The sequence below is a fragment of the Muntiacus reevesi genome, chromosome 5 (genome assembly GCF_963930625.1).
Source record: "Muntiacus reevesi chromosome 5, mMunRee1.1, whole genome shotgun sequence".
In the NCBI taxonomy this organism is placed as follows: Eukaryota; Metazoa; Chordata; class Mammalia; order Artiodactyla; family Cervidae; genus Muntiacus; species Muntiacus reevesi.
The window spans coordinates 65,282,928-65,299,701 of NC_089253.1; positions in this window are offsets into that span (position 1 = coordinate 65,282,928).

Genomic DNA, 16,774 nt, shown 5'->3' on the forward strand with positions numbered 1-16,774 from the left:
ATTAAATATTTACTTGCTTCCTTCCTCTTCAACTAGAATACTAGCTTCTGGAGGCCAGGGATCAGTTCTCTTTCCTTGAAAATATTTCCAAGAGCAGTAACAGTCAGATCTTGACACATTCTGTAACTCAATGAAGATTTGTTGAAGAAATAAATGAGAAGCCATTGTCTTCAGCCATTCCTGCTTATATAAGTATTCTATAGATGCCTTAATTAAGATTGCTTCTTCTTTTCTGCCTTCCATAATTTGTGTCTAGTGCTTTCTCTAACTATGATTAATAGTGATCTTATTTTCTATTTTAATCACTTGAAAAAGAGCAAACTGGAAATGGTAATTTATCCAAAGCAATAATCTTTCATCTCTCTCCCATGGAGACAGGTCTGTAGTAAGTTCCATGGAGGATACTAGATACTATTTTATAACCTTAAATCAGAAACTATTTTTTTTACTACATTTTAGCAATCAAATTAAATAAGACTAAATTAAAATTATACTTTAACCTAACATAAAAACTGGAAAAATATTTTGATAAGGAAATTGAATTTTCTTATTAAGATAGACTATAATATTTTAATCATATACATTCCCCAGAGGAATTAGTTCCTTTTGCACTAGACACTTAGAACACCGTATGTAATAGCCCCAGCAACAGAAAATTAATTGCAGGCAAGATGAATGGGAGTAGTAGCATAGATGAAGAATTATTAACAGAACCATCTTTTGGTGATTTTTCAGAGGGTGTCTCACAAACTTTTTGTTTTGTGACAATTAGGTCATAAAATACAATCAGAAGGAGAACAGGAGGGCTGGTCAGTGAGCAGAACAAAAGTTCCACATATTTTCCAAAGTTAAAACATTTGATGATGCAAATCAGAGGGGGAGTTTTCTGCCAGACTCCAATTTTCACAGCCTGGCACTTGCTATAACCTATGGTTCACACAGGACAGGAGAGAGAAGTAAGGCAGAGGCTCAGTGAAGATTGGGAGGCTAACTGCAGATGCACAAGAGCCTCGAAACGCTTCCCATCTTCCTCCAGAAGGATGAAAACGATTAAAACATTAACCCAAGAGGGCAAGGTGATTGAAATTTCAGGCTGAAGTTGCCTAAGAATGTATTGTTTCATAGGTATCTTATAGGATATTTTCTGGTTTAACTTGGTTCTGAAAGAGCTTATTTTGGATTGACCCAGGAAAGTTAGATAAGGAGTGTATTTCACGAGGCAATTTTGTATGAAACCAACTGCCCGAGGAGACCCATGAAATTTTTCACAGGTTAACTAATACAGTTATTAAATATATCTGTACAAGAAATGAACAGTTTGCCAAATGCTACTTAAATTGGAAGCATGTGGAATATCTCTCATATGCATGTAAGTTTATTAGTACAACAGGTAATGAAACTACATTATGTTATGGTTAATATCAAGCTTGAATTTACTTATTTAAAATTAACAAAAATTTTTGGCTGTATCATGTTGCATGTGGCATCTTAGTCCTCTGACTAGGGATTGAACCCAGGCCCCTTGCATTGAAAATGTGGAATATCTTAATCAGTTAATCATCAAGGAAGTCCCCAAGCTTGATTTTAAATAAAACAGAATTCATAAAATAGTTGAATCAGAATAAATGTTAACAAAATGCCTGGCACATGCTATAGATTATTGTTGAAAAGATAAGCTGTACTATTTGCCCTTGGGGCTTCCTAGGTGGCTCAGTGGTAAAGAATCCACCTGTCAAGCAGGAGACACAGGTTCAATTCCTGGGTCAGGAAGATCTCCTGGAGAAGGAAATGGAAACCTATTCCAGTATTCTTGCCTTAGAAATTCCATGGACAGAAGGAGCCTGGAGGGCTACAGTTCATGGGGTTGCAAAGAGTTAGACACAATTTAGTGAGTACACAATAACAACAACAATTATTTTCCTGTAAGGAACTCCTGGTTTAATATGAATATATAACCATAAGGTAATACTACTAACCTTCTCATCAATCAAGATTATCACTGCTGCCCAGATATTACTCCAACTCTTCAGGAAATTAAAGAATATTTTAATATCACTTGTAAATGCATTTCATGTGATTGCAACCTTGCAGCTAAATATAAAGAGACTTTTGTCAAGCAACAGTATCAGAAATGATACTGAATGCAAAGATTAATCTTAAAAATTATCTGAAATATCTCATTTTATCTGAATTTGTCTAAAGGCAGAAGTTCTTGGATGTCCAGATAACTACATGTCTGTTGTTTTTAGTCAATTAATTAAAAACTATCATTACTCCTTCCCACAACTTTTTGATTATAGATTTTATCATCTCTGAAATAAGTTTAGACAATCCACTTGTGCACAGAAGAAAACTTGGGATCTGAAAACTCAAATATTCCTATATTCCCATTGGTTATGGAAAGAGTAAAACAGTTCAAAGGTTTAATTTTTATTTTGTTTTGCTCTGACAAGTACTTACCCACCATACCCCACTGGTGTTTTAGGTTTCTTTCATGCAAAACTCAGGTAGTATTTATTGAGCATTTATCATTTAACAAGCACTGACTTAAGTTCTCGGCATATTTGTAGTTTTTGTTATTCAGCTGCCCAGTTGTATCTAACTCTGTGTGACCCCATGGACTGCAGCATGCCAAGGCTCCTTGTCCCTCACCATCTCCTGGAGTTTGCCCAAATCATGTCCCTGTATCAGTGATGCCATCCAGCCAGCTCATCCTCTGATGCTCTCTTCGCCTCCTGCCTGCAACCTTTCCCAGCATCAGGATCTTTTCCAATGAGTCGTCTGTTCACATCAGGTGACCAAAATACTGGAGCTTCAGCTTCAGCATCAACCCTTCCAAGTATTCAGGGGTGATTTCCTTTAAAACTGACTGTCTTGATCTTCTTGCTGTCCAAGGGGCTCTAAAGAGTCTTCTCTAGCACCACAGTTTGAAGGCATCAACACTTCAGCACTCTGCTTTCTTTACAGTCCAGCTCTCACAATGGTACGTGACCACTGAAAAGACCACACAAAGCCTTGACTATATGGACCTTCGTCAGCAAAGTGATGTCTTTGCTTTTCAACACACCGTCTGGGTCTTTCATAGGTGTCCTGCCAAGAAGCAATAGTCTTCTGATTTCATGGCTGCAGTCACCAACCACAGTGATTTTACAGCCCCAAAATGGGAAATCTGTCATTGCTTCCACCTTTTCCCTTTCTATTTGCCATGATGTGATGGACAAATACTAGCAAGCAAAAGCTAAACAACAAAAACAACAACAAAATGCAGACGTATTCCCTACCTTCATGAAGTTTACAGTCAACTGGAGGATTCAAATATTGATCAAAAACCCATATGAATGCATAATAAATGGAAAGCAACAGTTGTAGTAAATGATATTGAAGACAAGGTGATTGGGAGAAATTTTGTAAATTGCAGTAAGCAGTTGTAGTCAACAAGAGCCTATAAGAAAAAGGAGGAATGAGCAGATATTCAATGAGAGGGTTAATCAGGTGAAGGAGGAAGTAAAAGTCCAACAAAAAGAGTAATAAAAAAGGCTCTATGATTAAATAATTCAGGTCATGCTCCAAGAAGAGAAATAAAGCCAGTATGGCTAGAAATCAGAATGCAAGGGAGAACACAAGAAGGCAAGGGATATAAACAGGGACTAGTCTCTAGAAGTCATCCACAAGAAGTGTTTTTAGGGTAAGAGAATAAAAAACTGCTTGGGTCTTACCACTGACTACTTTGAATGCAGTGTGAAGAAGAAAGGCAGAGTAGTTTCAGAGTGACTAGTTAGCAAGTTACTACAAACTAGGAGAAATAATAGGAGTAGGTAGAGATCAATAAAGAAGGAAAGAGGAATACACTGGAAGCATAGAAAAGGCAGAGAAACCAGAGTTCAAATTGCCAAATCTGTTAGATCATCGAAAAAACAAGCAAGTTCCAGAAAAAATATCTACTTCTGCTATATTGACTACGCCAAAGCCTTTGACTATATGGATCACAACAAACTGTCGAAAATTCTAAAAGAGATGGAAATACCAGACCACCTGACCTGCCTCTTGAGAAATCTGTATGTAGGTCTGGAAGCAACAGTTAAAACTGGACATGGAACAACAGACTGGTTCAAAATAGTGAAAGGAGTACATCAAGGCTCTATATTGACACCCTGCCTATTTAACTTATATGCAGAGTATATCATCAATGTACATTGGACTGGATGAAGCACAAGCTGGAATCAAGATTGTTAGGAGAAGCATCAACAACCTCAAATATGCAGATGACACCACACTTATGGCAGAAAGCAAAGAAGAACTAAAGAGTCTCTTGATGAAACTGAAAAATGACAGTGAAAAAGTTGACTTAAAACTTAACATTCAGAAAACTAAGATCATGGCATCTGGTCCCATCACTTCATGGCAAATAGATGGAGAAACAGTGGAAACAGTGTCAGACTTTGTTTTGGGGGGATTCAAAATCACTGCAGATGGTGACTTCAGCCATGAAATTAAAACACACTTGCTCCTTGGAAGGAAAGTTATGCCCAACCTAGACAGCATATTAACAAGCAGAGACACTACTTTGTCAACAAAGGTCAATCTAGTCAAGGCTATGGTTTTTCCAGCAGTCATGTATGGATGTGAGAGTTGGACTATAAAGAAAGCTGAGCACTGAAGAATTGATGCTTTTGAACTGTGGTGTTGAAAAAGACACTTGAGAGTCCCTTGGACTGCAAGGAGGAAATCCTAAAGGCAATCATCCAAAAGAAGATCAGTCTTAGGTATTCATTTGAAGGACTGATGCTGAAGCTGAAACTCCAATACTTTGGCCACCTCATGCGAAGAGCTGACTCATTTGAAAGGACCCTGATGCTAGACACAATTGAAGGCAGGAGGAGAAGGAGACAACAGAGGAAGAAATGGTTGGATGGAATCACCAACTCAATGAACATGAGTTTGAGTAAGCTCTCGGAATTGGTGATGGACAGGAAGGCCTGGCATGCTGCAGTCCATGGGGTTGCAAAGAGTCAGACACGACTGAGTGACTGAACTGATCTGAACTGATGGATGGTGTATAGACAGTAAAATTTACAGGATTTGGGTGCAGATTTGATAGCAAATAGTTAAAGGTAAAAAAGTTTTATAGATGACCACTATATTGCAATCTAGAATAATTGTATCATTCACTAAAATCATGAGTTCAGTTTTGGACACATTAATTTGGAGATCATGAAGAAATACAAGTATAAATCAAAGCAGGTGGTTGGGTATATGGTTTTGGATATCAAAGAAATTATAAACTAGAGATACACACAAATACATTAGCAAGATGGCCATTAAAGCCATAATCATGGATCATATTTGTGGAGGAGCAGACAGTGAGAAGAAACAAAGGACTGTATCTGAGCTTTGAGGAAATTTAGTCTCTTAGCGGTCAGAAGAAAATTACAACCTAAAAAGAAGTAAAGCAAGAGTGGCCACTCTTGCCACCTTGTTCAACATAGCTTTGGAAGTCCATGCCACAGCAACCAGGGAAGAAAAAGAAATAAAGGGAATCCAGATTGGAAAAGAAGTAGTAAAACTCTCACTGTTTGCAGATGGCATGATACTATACATAGAAAACCCTAAAGATGCCACCAGAAAATTACCAGAACTAATTAATGAATATAGTAAAGTTGCAGGACATAAGATTAAAACACAGAATTCCCTTGCATTCCTATACACTAACAATGAAAAAGCAGAAAGAGAAATGAAGGAAACAATCCCATTCGCACTAAAACAGAAAGAATAAAATACCTAGGAATAAATCAACCTAAAGAGATAAAAGAACAACATGCAGAAAATTATAAGACATCAAAGAAAGAAATCAGATACAGATGGAAAGATGTACCATGTTCTTGGATCAGAGGAATCAATATTGTGAAAATGATTATACGACCCAAAATAATGTACAGATTCAATGCAATCTTTATCAAACTACCAGTGGTATTTTTCATAATACTAGAACAAAAAATTTAAATTTTGTATGGAAACACAGAAGACCCCAAATAGCCAAAGCAATCTTAGAAAAAAAAAAAAATGGACCTGAAGGAATCAATGTTCCTGATTTCAGACATACTACAAAGCTACAGCATGATACTGGTACAAAAACAGAAATATAGATCAATGGAACAAGATAAAAAGCCCAGAGATAAACGCAAGCACCCATGGCCAAGGAGCCAAGAATATACAATGAAGAAAAGGCATTCTCTTTGATAGGTGGTGCTGAGAAAACTGTATAGCTACATGTAAAAGAATGAAACTAGAACATTTTCTAACACCATACACAGAAATAAAATTAAAATGGATTGAAGACTTAAGTCTAAGATCAGAAAATATAAAGCTCTTAGAGGAAAACAGAGGCAGTACACACTTTGACATAAACCACAGCAAGATCCTCTTTGACCCACCGCCTAGAGTAATGGATGTAAAGATAAACAAATGGTACCTAATTAAACTTAAAAGCTTTTCCACAGCAAAAGAAACAATAAACAGGATTAAAAGACAACCCTCAGAATGGGAGAAAAAATTGCAAACAAAATAATTGACAAAGAGTTAATCTTTAAAATACATAAGCAGCTTATCCAGCTCAATAATGAAATATCAGAAAAATAAACAGCCCAGTCAAAAAATGAGAAGAAGACTTAAACAGACATTTCTCCAAAGAAGACATACAGATAGCCAACAAACACAAGATGCTCAGCATTACTCATTATTGGAGAAATGCAAATGAAAACTACAATGAGGTATCACCTCACACCAGTCAGAATGCCCATCAGCAAAAAATCTACAAACAATAAATGCTGGAGATAATGTGGATGAACAGTAACCCTCTTGCACTGTTGGTGGGAATGTAAACTGACAGAGCCACTATGGAGAACAGTACAGAGATTCCTTAAAAAATTAGGAATAAAACTACCTTATGATCCAGAAATCCTACTACTGGACATATACCATGAGAAAACCACAACTGAAGAAGACACATGTACCCCAGTGTTCATAGCAGCACTATGTCCAATAGCTAGGGCACCTAGATGTCCACCAGCGAATGAATGGATAAAGAAATTGTGGTACATACATGCAATGGAATATTATTCAACCATAAAAAAGAACAGATTTGAGTCAAGTCTAGTGAGTTGAATAAACCTAGAGTCTGTTAGACAAAGTGAAATAAGTCAGAAGGAGACAAACAAATATTGTATTTTAATGCATATATATGGGATCTAGAAAATGGTATTGATAAATCTATTTGCAAGGAAGGAATGGAGATGCAGATATAGAAAATGGACTTGTGGACACAGGGGGATGAATGGAGAAAGTAGCATCGACACATATACTACCATGTCTAAAAGAGATAGCTAGTGAGAAGTTGCTATACAACACAGGGAGCCCAGCCTGGCACGCTATGATGATGTAGAGGGGTAGGATGGGAGAAGGAGAAGGAGACTCAAGAGGGAGGTGATTTATATATAGTTATGGCTGAATTGTGGTGTTGTATGGCAGAAACCAACAGAACATTGTAAAGCAATTTTCTTCCAGTTAAAGAATTAATTTAAAAAAAAAAGTAAAGCAGGAACAGCCAGAGTTGAAAAAGAATATGCAGGCTAGAATTAGAAGCCCAGCTGAAAATGAGGAGAGTATTTTAGCTCAGGCCATCATAACAAAATATTATGGACTGGTTGGCTTCAACAACATAAATTTATTTTCTCATGGTTCTGGAGGCTGAAGTCCAAAGCCAGAGTGCCTATGTGATTGGTTTCAGGGCCTTCTTCCTTGCTTGCAGACAGTAGCCTTCTTGCTATATTCTCACACGGCAGAGACAGAGTGGTTCTTCCTCTCCTTACAAAGCCACCATTCCCATTATGAGAGCCCTACTGTCATGATATTATCTTCCCCTAATTACCTTCCAAAGACCCCATCTCCAAACAGTTTCACATTAGGGATTTAGACATTAAACATAGGAATTTGCAGGGGACACAATTCACTTCATAGCAAAGCACCTGCAATAAGAAAGCCTCAGTTTGTTTTAATGCTGTTGAGAGATTAAGTAAAACAAGATCTAGTCACAAATAGGTCAACAATGATCTTAACAGGAAGAGTCTCATTAGAGTGGGTAGGCTTGCCAGACAGAGAGACGGCAAGCATATAAAACTCTCTACAAGTTGGTCAGTGAAGGAGGGGATAGAGATAGGGCAGTTTGGCAATGAGCATCTCTTGCATTTGAGGTGAAAAATAGCTTAGAGATGATTTGAGAAATTATTAGTGCTTTGAAGCTTTTAAAATCTGGTTCTCCCTGAAAAACTCTCTCTGAACTCTGATTTGGGATGAAGCTTAGCCTCTAGCATACTGATTTCATGAACTGATTAAATCTACCAAGTTATTTCTGTCTTCTATTATATGTTACACCAGGAATCAAGAAGCTACATTTATAGGGAAGTAGATAACAGAAACTTAAAATGTAGGAGTGTTAAGTGGCCTGCTTAAAATTTCATAGTTAATGAGCAGTAATACTGAAATTAAAACACTTTTTCCTCCTGATTTCTAGTTAAAGCAAACCACTTTCTCCCCTCCAACACTCTGACCTTTTGGCCAGGCTTCCCTGGTGTCTCAGGTGGTAAAGAATCTGCCTGCAATGCAGAAGACTCAGGTTCGAGCCCCAGGTCGGGAAAATCCCCTGGAGAAGGAAATGGCAACCCACTCCAGTATTCTTGCCTGGAGAATTCCATGCATAAAGAAGCCTGGCAGGCTACAGTCCATGGGGTCACAAAGAGTCAGACACGACTGAGCAACTAACACTTACTTAACACACTAGGAAGCCACCACTTCCCTGGTGGCTCAGATGATAAAAGAATCCTCCTGCAACGCTGGAGACCCGGGTTCGATCCCTGGGTTGGGAAGATACCCTGGAAAGGGAATAGCTACCCACTCCAGTATTCTTCCCTGGAGAATTCCCATGGACAGCAGAGTGTAGTGGGTTTTGGGGGGTCCGTGGAGTTACAAAGAGTCGGACACATCTGAGTGACTAACAATTTCACTTTAACACACTAAGCACTTCAGTGCCTCAGGACATCTGCACTCGCTGATTGTTCTTCTTCAAATGCTCTTTACTGAATATCCAGATGGTGTACTTCTTCACTCTCTTTAAATTTCTGACTAAAGGTCACCTTGTCATGGAGACTTTCGCTGACTACTCTAAAATTTCAAAGATCCTTATTTTAATTCATTCTTCATTTACTCTCTCCAAAAGATTTATTACCCTGTATTACCTGCCACTTATTTTTGTTATCATTTATTATTTATATCCCACAACAACTGGAAAGTATGCTTTGTAACAGCAGAATTTTTGTATTTTTTCACCACTATATCACTAGAGCTTTGAACTGTCCCTATCATGGAAGAGGTGCTCAAAAAATGTTCTTCAAATAAATGAAGGGAAAAAAATCCTTAATATATACACAACAATGTTTTGACTAGGTATTATTTCCAATGCCTATCATTTTTAAGTAATGCTAGAAAAAAATTAAAGGCAGATAAAAGCAACTCTAAAGGGAGTTAAAACAACATGGCTCAAATATTCATCTGTATTAAGTACCAGTTTGATTCAATGAATACATTTAGAACATGAGTTCTTAATGTATGTGGATTTTCATGGACCACTGAGGATGGAATTCGGGGGTCAATACATTATGAATAAATGTATAAGTTAATAAGATTTTAACATGTTTAAGCAGAGGAGTCTATTAAAAATCCTGACACAAGAATATTTTTTAAATATATTTATTTGTGGCAGATACTCCTCCACTTCCCAACCCCTAAAAAATACTGGTTCCACTCTGGCCTGATGAGAATCAAATGTGCCTACTACCCGGAGCCAGTCCCTCACCATTTAGCCATACTGTGTGCATTTATGTATAAAATAAAATATTGTCTCTACCCTGAGAGAAATGATGATATAGTTCATATTTATTACAAAAAAATCCTACTATGGGCACTTTTTTGTATAAAGTAAAATAAATATTCAGCATCAACATGTCATTGGAATATTGTATATTATTTTTTATTTTACTCTAAATTGGTCTTTACCTGCAGTTTGAAGGAAAGTTACATGGCTCAAAATAGCCTGGAGTTAAAACTCCCCTCCAGGTCCTCCCCATGATTCTATGCAAAACAAAGAACTCTCTCACCCAAAGGAAAAAATGGATATTAAGGTTGATTACACCCAGCTCCCAGCTGGTCCCAGCCTCTGGCAGATCTCCAGAATTCTTTGCCCCAGGGTAAAAAGATAACTAATCCGAACAACCTCAGAGAAGAATGGACCCCCTTAAGACTGTAGATTTCCACATATACGCCTATATATACTTACTCTTTTCTTGGATTAGTGCAGCAGCTCACTAATCTGACTGCTGCCCCTTCTCACCTCATTAAAGGTGATCTGTTCCTGCAAAGGGCCAGTCTTATTCTTTTTCCAAACCTTGCCTTCCTGACTCCCTTACCCTACACAGTTAATAACATCCTAATTCATGTATGAGTATACTTAATCCATTTTACAAATAAGTAAACTGAGGTTAGGAGACATGCAACAATTTATCTAAAATCACACAGCAATAGAAAACTAACACTATATTGGATATTATTCTTAATGAAATTCTTTATAAAATGAAACTCCATAAGTAGTTCAGTGTTTGGTGCACTTGTAAAGATCTGAATTAGTAGTCAAGATGGCTATCTTGAAGTTTGGGAGAAATGTGGTATTAGATTGAAAACAAAAAATACAGTGTAGTTGTCTCTCTCACTTTAAAATGTAGTACTAAGTAGGATAATTTTAATAGTTTTCATTTGGAGGATTATTTATTTCCCCTAGGTTTTTCTGAATTCTCAGTTATTATTACCACCACAATGAAGATTAAGATAGTGAGCTCCAGAGTCTTGGTCAGAATGGAATATTAAGGTGACTTTCATAGAATTAGGGTTCATAACTCTATGGATTTGGTTTCTTTGAATACTTGGGCTTGTCACTCTTTGTAAGTATGCATGACAGGAGTCACACTGCTTTATTTGCAGAATGCTAGTACTTATCTCTTACACTGGGCTTGGAATCATCAAGTTTTAAAATAAATAGAACAAATACTGTTTCTGGTATTTTACAATTGTGTTTCCCCAGAGCAATGTACTTGGATGTTGACTGGTGGGCCTCAGAGTTTGTGAATTACATGTGTGATCTAACGAAGTATCTAAGCTCAGTCCCATGAAGCACTGCTACCATCAGGGAGGAATGGGACCAGCCCAGCCTACTAATTTCAGAGCATCTGAACCACCCGAGGTGCTAAGAGACCAGGAAGCTGGGCATCCTTCAGAGGAAGCATATGGAAAGCCTGCCGCTGAGGTCAGGCATCCATCCTGTTGTGAGGCAGCACATTCAGAGCCATCTGTGTCCATATGTTTCAAGAATATGTCCCTGTGCTAAGAGGTCTATAGAAAGGTTTGTGGAAATGAACCAGTAAAGTTCAGGGACAGAAGAGTCTGCAAAGTGCACATTATTTCTGAATCTGTGTGCTCTGTCTCTCAGTTGTGGCCAACTCTTTGCCACCTAATGGACTGTAACCTGCCAGGCTCCTCTGTCCATGAAATTTCCAGGCAAGAATACTGGAGGGGTTTCCCATTTCCTTTTCCAATTTCTGAAATCACATTCTTGTAAATAATGGTATTTTTTTCTGTTTTGTTTTAGGTTACTGACACCACCTTCCTTTTCTTCCAGAGTGACAACAAACACATAAAATTACGTGTTCTTTGTACACCAATTAAGAATGACAAGAATTCCAATACTTTTGAGAAAGATCTGGAATAGGAAATGGTAACCCACTCCGGTATTCTTGCCTGGGAAATCCCATGGGAAGAGGAGCCAGGCGGGCTGTAGTCCATGGGGTCACAAAAGAATCGGACATGACTTAGCAATTAAACAAACTACTTCCTGTAGTCTTTCTTGCATTGGGACTCTGGTGATGCTGTTGATGTAAAGCCAATAACTGACTAATTACTACCTTCTCACCAGGAAATTTAATTCAAGCCTGCATGGATTAAACAGAGAGGCTCCTAAGAAAGTTCTCTTTGTCTAGGGATCAATTTTATCATCTTCAGAATTACTACACAGGTTGATCTGATTAAATTCTTTGTTTCATCTTAGTCCATATATTCTAAAATTATGTAACTTCAGGGAGTAAAAATAGTGAAATTAAATTGCTAAAATAAGGTATTGGTGTAAAATATTTGAAAATACATTTTTAAAATTGATTATTCCAAATATTCAAAATACAAACAAAATCAGAAAAATCATCTGATTACTTGCTAAGTAATCAACATTGATGAATTTATCAATTTTAACCTGCAGTTATAAAATGGAGATTATTAGGACTCTGGACTTAGTGAGAAAACAAAAAAATGTAAGTGATCTTTGACGCAATGGGAACAAAATCTTATTCTGTACTTTTAAATCATGTGTCAGTTACACTAAGAGTGGTGACCAGGCAAATAAAATTCTATTAAACGTCATTCTATTGTCCAATTACATTAGACCACCTGAGATATTTAAAATAAGCCTGAGGCAGGAAAGGAGAAAAATTAAGTCATTCATCTTTTGACTAATTTGCTCATGAAACAGACGGACTCATGTAGGACTCCTTTCATATAAAACACACCACATGCTTTCCTGATGTCCAGAGTCATGTTAATCTACATATTTCTGATTCATAATTAATTGTCAAAATTATGATATTTTATTTAAAAGGCCCCCTATTGAGAAAGAATACTATGTTAGAAATTCATGTATTTTTCAAAATGAATTTCCACAATGCCCATGATAGATCATAGCATAATACCTTCGCAGTTCAGAGCTACACCTGTCAGCTATGTTTAATCCCCAATAACAAGGCTTGTTTTGCTCACTATCAAGTGGGAACTCCATCTCTGTTTATGACTATATAGATCTCCTGAATTCTAACTCTAGAAATAAATATATGCAAACACAAAACTTAGGGTGAAAAAGGGTAGAGAATGAATCATAACCTTGGTTTTAGTCTATTCTTTCTAGATTGTTGCTGTTGAGTGTAAATCCTACTAAAAAGGAGAAATACAACCACAATAAGATATCACTTCATACCTACCAGGATGACTGCTGTTAAAACCAAATGAAACATAAAAAGCAAGTGTTGGTGAAGATGCAGAGAAGTTGGAACCCTGTACACTCTGAGGGAAATGCAAAATGGTGCAGTAACTATGGAAAACAGGATGCTGCCTTTGAGAACATGCAAAAACAAAATAAACCAGTTATTAAAGAACTTTTTATGCTCTTAAAATAGTTCAAATCATAGAGACAGAAGACAGAATTGGGGTCATCCAGGGAGTGGGGTGGGGAGGAATGGGAAATTATGTTTAATGGACACAGAGTTTCTAATTGGGGAAGATGCGGAAAGTTTGGAGATGGATGGTGGTCATGGTTGCAAAACCACGTGAATATACTTAATGCAGCTGAGTTTACCCTTAAAAATGGCTAAAAAACAGTATATCAATATTATCACATTTTTAAAGGGAGAATTACATTAATAGCTAGGAAATTTGAAAATGCTAAAAAAAAAATGTACAACATGAACTGTTTCTGACATACTGGATTTCACTGTCTTTCAGATTCTTAGGGAAAAAACTTAAAACAGAAAACTATTTCCCTCCTCTTAGTAACAGGGAGTATTTGTTTTTGTTTTCTTCCTGTTAGATTACAGATAGCGCTTCCAAGGTGATCTTTCCGTTTACAAATCTTTCCAGATTTTTTTTTTCTTTTCCTTTTCCTGCTCATCTCAAGTTTGTGAACATCCACTCTGCCAAGTCACTAAATAAGGCACCACTGAAGCATTCTGTTCATTTGAGGAAATGTGGATGGCTTTCTTTGGCAATGTCAGTACTGTCTGCTCCAGAAAAGTCTCTGCATGTAGAGCTACTGCCCTTTTCTTCAAACTTATCTTCCAATTTGAAGAGCAGATAATTTGACCTGGTTAAATTCAGAAACACATTGATTTTCTCTTTAATTTATAGTTAGATGAACTAAAAAGCAAAAATATTGCAAGGCAGAAAATCCTTTCCCTGTGCAGGCATGTTTCACTGCCTGCAAGATGAAAAGGAACAATTGGTTTTCTTCTTCTTCCAGCACATCTGATTTCCCTACATATTATGAATAACTAAACCTAGGTAAATAAGCATGTTTCAGAATAATTGGCTTTATCCTTTGCCCACCAGATATAAACTGTGCTTTTAATTTTCTCTATTCCTTAATCATTTTTGATACAAATGTTCAATAGGGGTTTAAATCCTTTTCCCAAGCTTCTCTTTTATCATGTTTCTAATTACCTAGCCTAATTGCTCAGAACCTTTAAGAGCTTGTGAAGTTTTTTAAATGGTTTTCTTTAATTATGATTCTTTTGTGAAGAAAATGCTGCTAACCAAAAGTTAATAGTGAATGCTGAATATCTGCGTTATAGGAGTAAAAAGAAGGAAAGTAAGTATTTCCTTAAGAAAACAGATTTTGTCCTTTCAAGGCTTCCTGACACTATAAAAGACTAAAAATTCACACTCACCACATTTATCTGATAAAAAAAGTTCATACAACATATAAACACAATATACATATAGTTTATTTCTTTTACAGTTCCACATTTTACATACACATTCAGTATCAGAACAGTAAAACAAAAATTTTGAATATTTCAGATAGATATTTTCTGCCCAGTATAGAAATTTAGAGCCCTACTTAAGCTCTCAAAGCAAAGATAGTGATTGTAAACAGGAGATATGGTTGACACCTTCTCAGTAGCTAAGTTTCCAACTGGACTCAAAATTATTGTTTTTTTTAAAGTAATTGAAACCTCTGTTAAAAAATGGTGTTATGGAAAAACATTATTGTATGTGCTTGTGTTTTTTTTTAAGATTTCAGTGAGTAAAATGGTATGTCAAAAATTACTTTCCCTACAGTACAAATAAAACTGTGTAGATATGAGCCAGATATTAGAATCAGAATTTGGCTTGCTATGGGATTGCACAGACTGGAAAGCTGCATTCATTTCTAGAGATTCTAATGATAGCTGGAGGGTCAGGTGGAGATACAGAGGTGCAATTCAGAAGAAGCAGGTGACAGTGTTTCTTAGAGATCTGCATTTGGGAATGGAAGCCAAAAAGGTTGAAGGGATTATGAATTTAAATAGAAAAGCAGAATGAAACAGGGCTAGAATTTGAAAAAGGAATGTCAGGATAAGATTGTCTGAGGCAGTATAGGTGCAAGTCAAGGTATCTTATTTGATAAGGGAATAGAATAGAGATGTGAGCTGGATGGGTCAGGCAGCCAGTAAAGGTGCAGTTAAAGCTGATTAAATTATGATATACCAAACAGGCTGAGGACAGATCAAGGTACAATAAAGGGGTAAGGGAACGCACACCCTTAAAATCACTTAGAAGCAGAAGTAACAAATTGCCCATGGTCATCCCAACTTGGACTGGCTGCCTGATCAGGTCCCAGACCTCAACAACCAGGAGCATCTAACGGAATACCACGTTACGCCAGCCCCCACCCTGAAAAGGCATCAGAGGGAATAGAACCCCTGGGAAAACCAGGTCCTGTGATTAGGCAAATGCCTTGTCCTGCTGACCCAGCATCTCCCAGCCTTTGCAGCTTGCAGGTCCTAAGCTGCTCCCAACTGCACAGCTCGCTCAGCGCAGTACACAGCTCCTTCAGCGGTCCTTGGTGGACAGGGCCCTGATCCAGGCCTGTGGTCGCGGCGCACACCTTTCCAGCCCGCAGGGTGGAGGGTGCCCTTTCCCCTGAAATTACTCTGAAGCGGCAGATACAAATTTGCAGCCGTAAGTCCCATTTGAACTCGCTGCCTGAGTGGCTCCCAGATAACACAGCATGATCAGCACACCCACCCCAGCCCTTCCCGCGCACTGGAGGAACCCGGCGTTTTTGCTTCTGGGGGACCATTCCCCGTTGGGGAGATTAGGCTTTGCAATTATGCTTATGACTTTTCTAGTAAAAACCCGTCAGGGACTCAGCTTCTGATGCTTACTGTGTTCCAAGTTCCTGGGTACCAAGAAACGAACACGCGCAGTAAGCACCTCGCCCCGAGGCCTTTGGCATCCAGGCCCTTCTGGGAAGTTGCAAAGCCTGGCCCCGCCCTGACAAAGAGGTCAAGTTCCCTTGCGTTTTGCCTTAAGAGGAATACACCCCAGTGTGCAAATTTAAGCTCGGGGTTACACAAGCGTCTTGTTCCCCAAAGCCTGCCCCTGGAACACAGCATCTCCCCCACACTTGCCCCGCCCGCCGGCGCTTCCGCAGGACTTACCTGGTTAGCAGTCCTCCGGCACCGAGGTCTTCCAGGCCTGCGGAGCTGGGTCCGGGCTCCGAACACCAGCAGAGCCACCACGGGGAAGGGCCCCAGCATCCTAAAAATCATTCTGAGGCTGCAGATGCAAACTGACGACCGACAGTTTCCGTTCCAACTTCCTGTGAGATGAGCGCCTCGGCCTCTCTTGGAACCAGGGTTCCCAGGAGTCTTTGATTAGGCAAACTGGCGAGCCTGCGAGGCCGAGGCCTGAAAATGTAGCTGAGTAACCTTGTGTTTTGCCAGGAGGGGAAATATTCTCTAAGACCCGCTTCGGTGACCCGGTTCTCTGACATCTGTTCCAGGCCTCCAGCTACCCTAAACCTGCTCCACGCTCA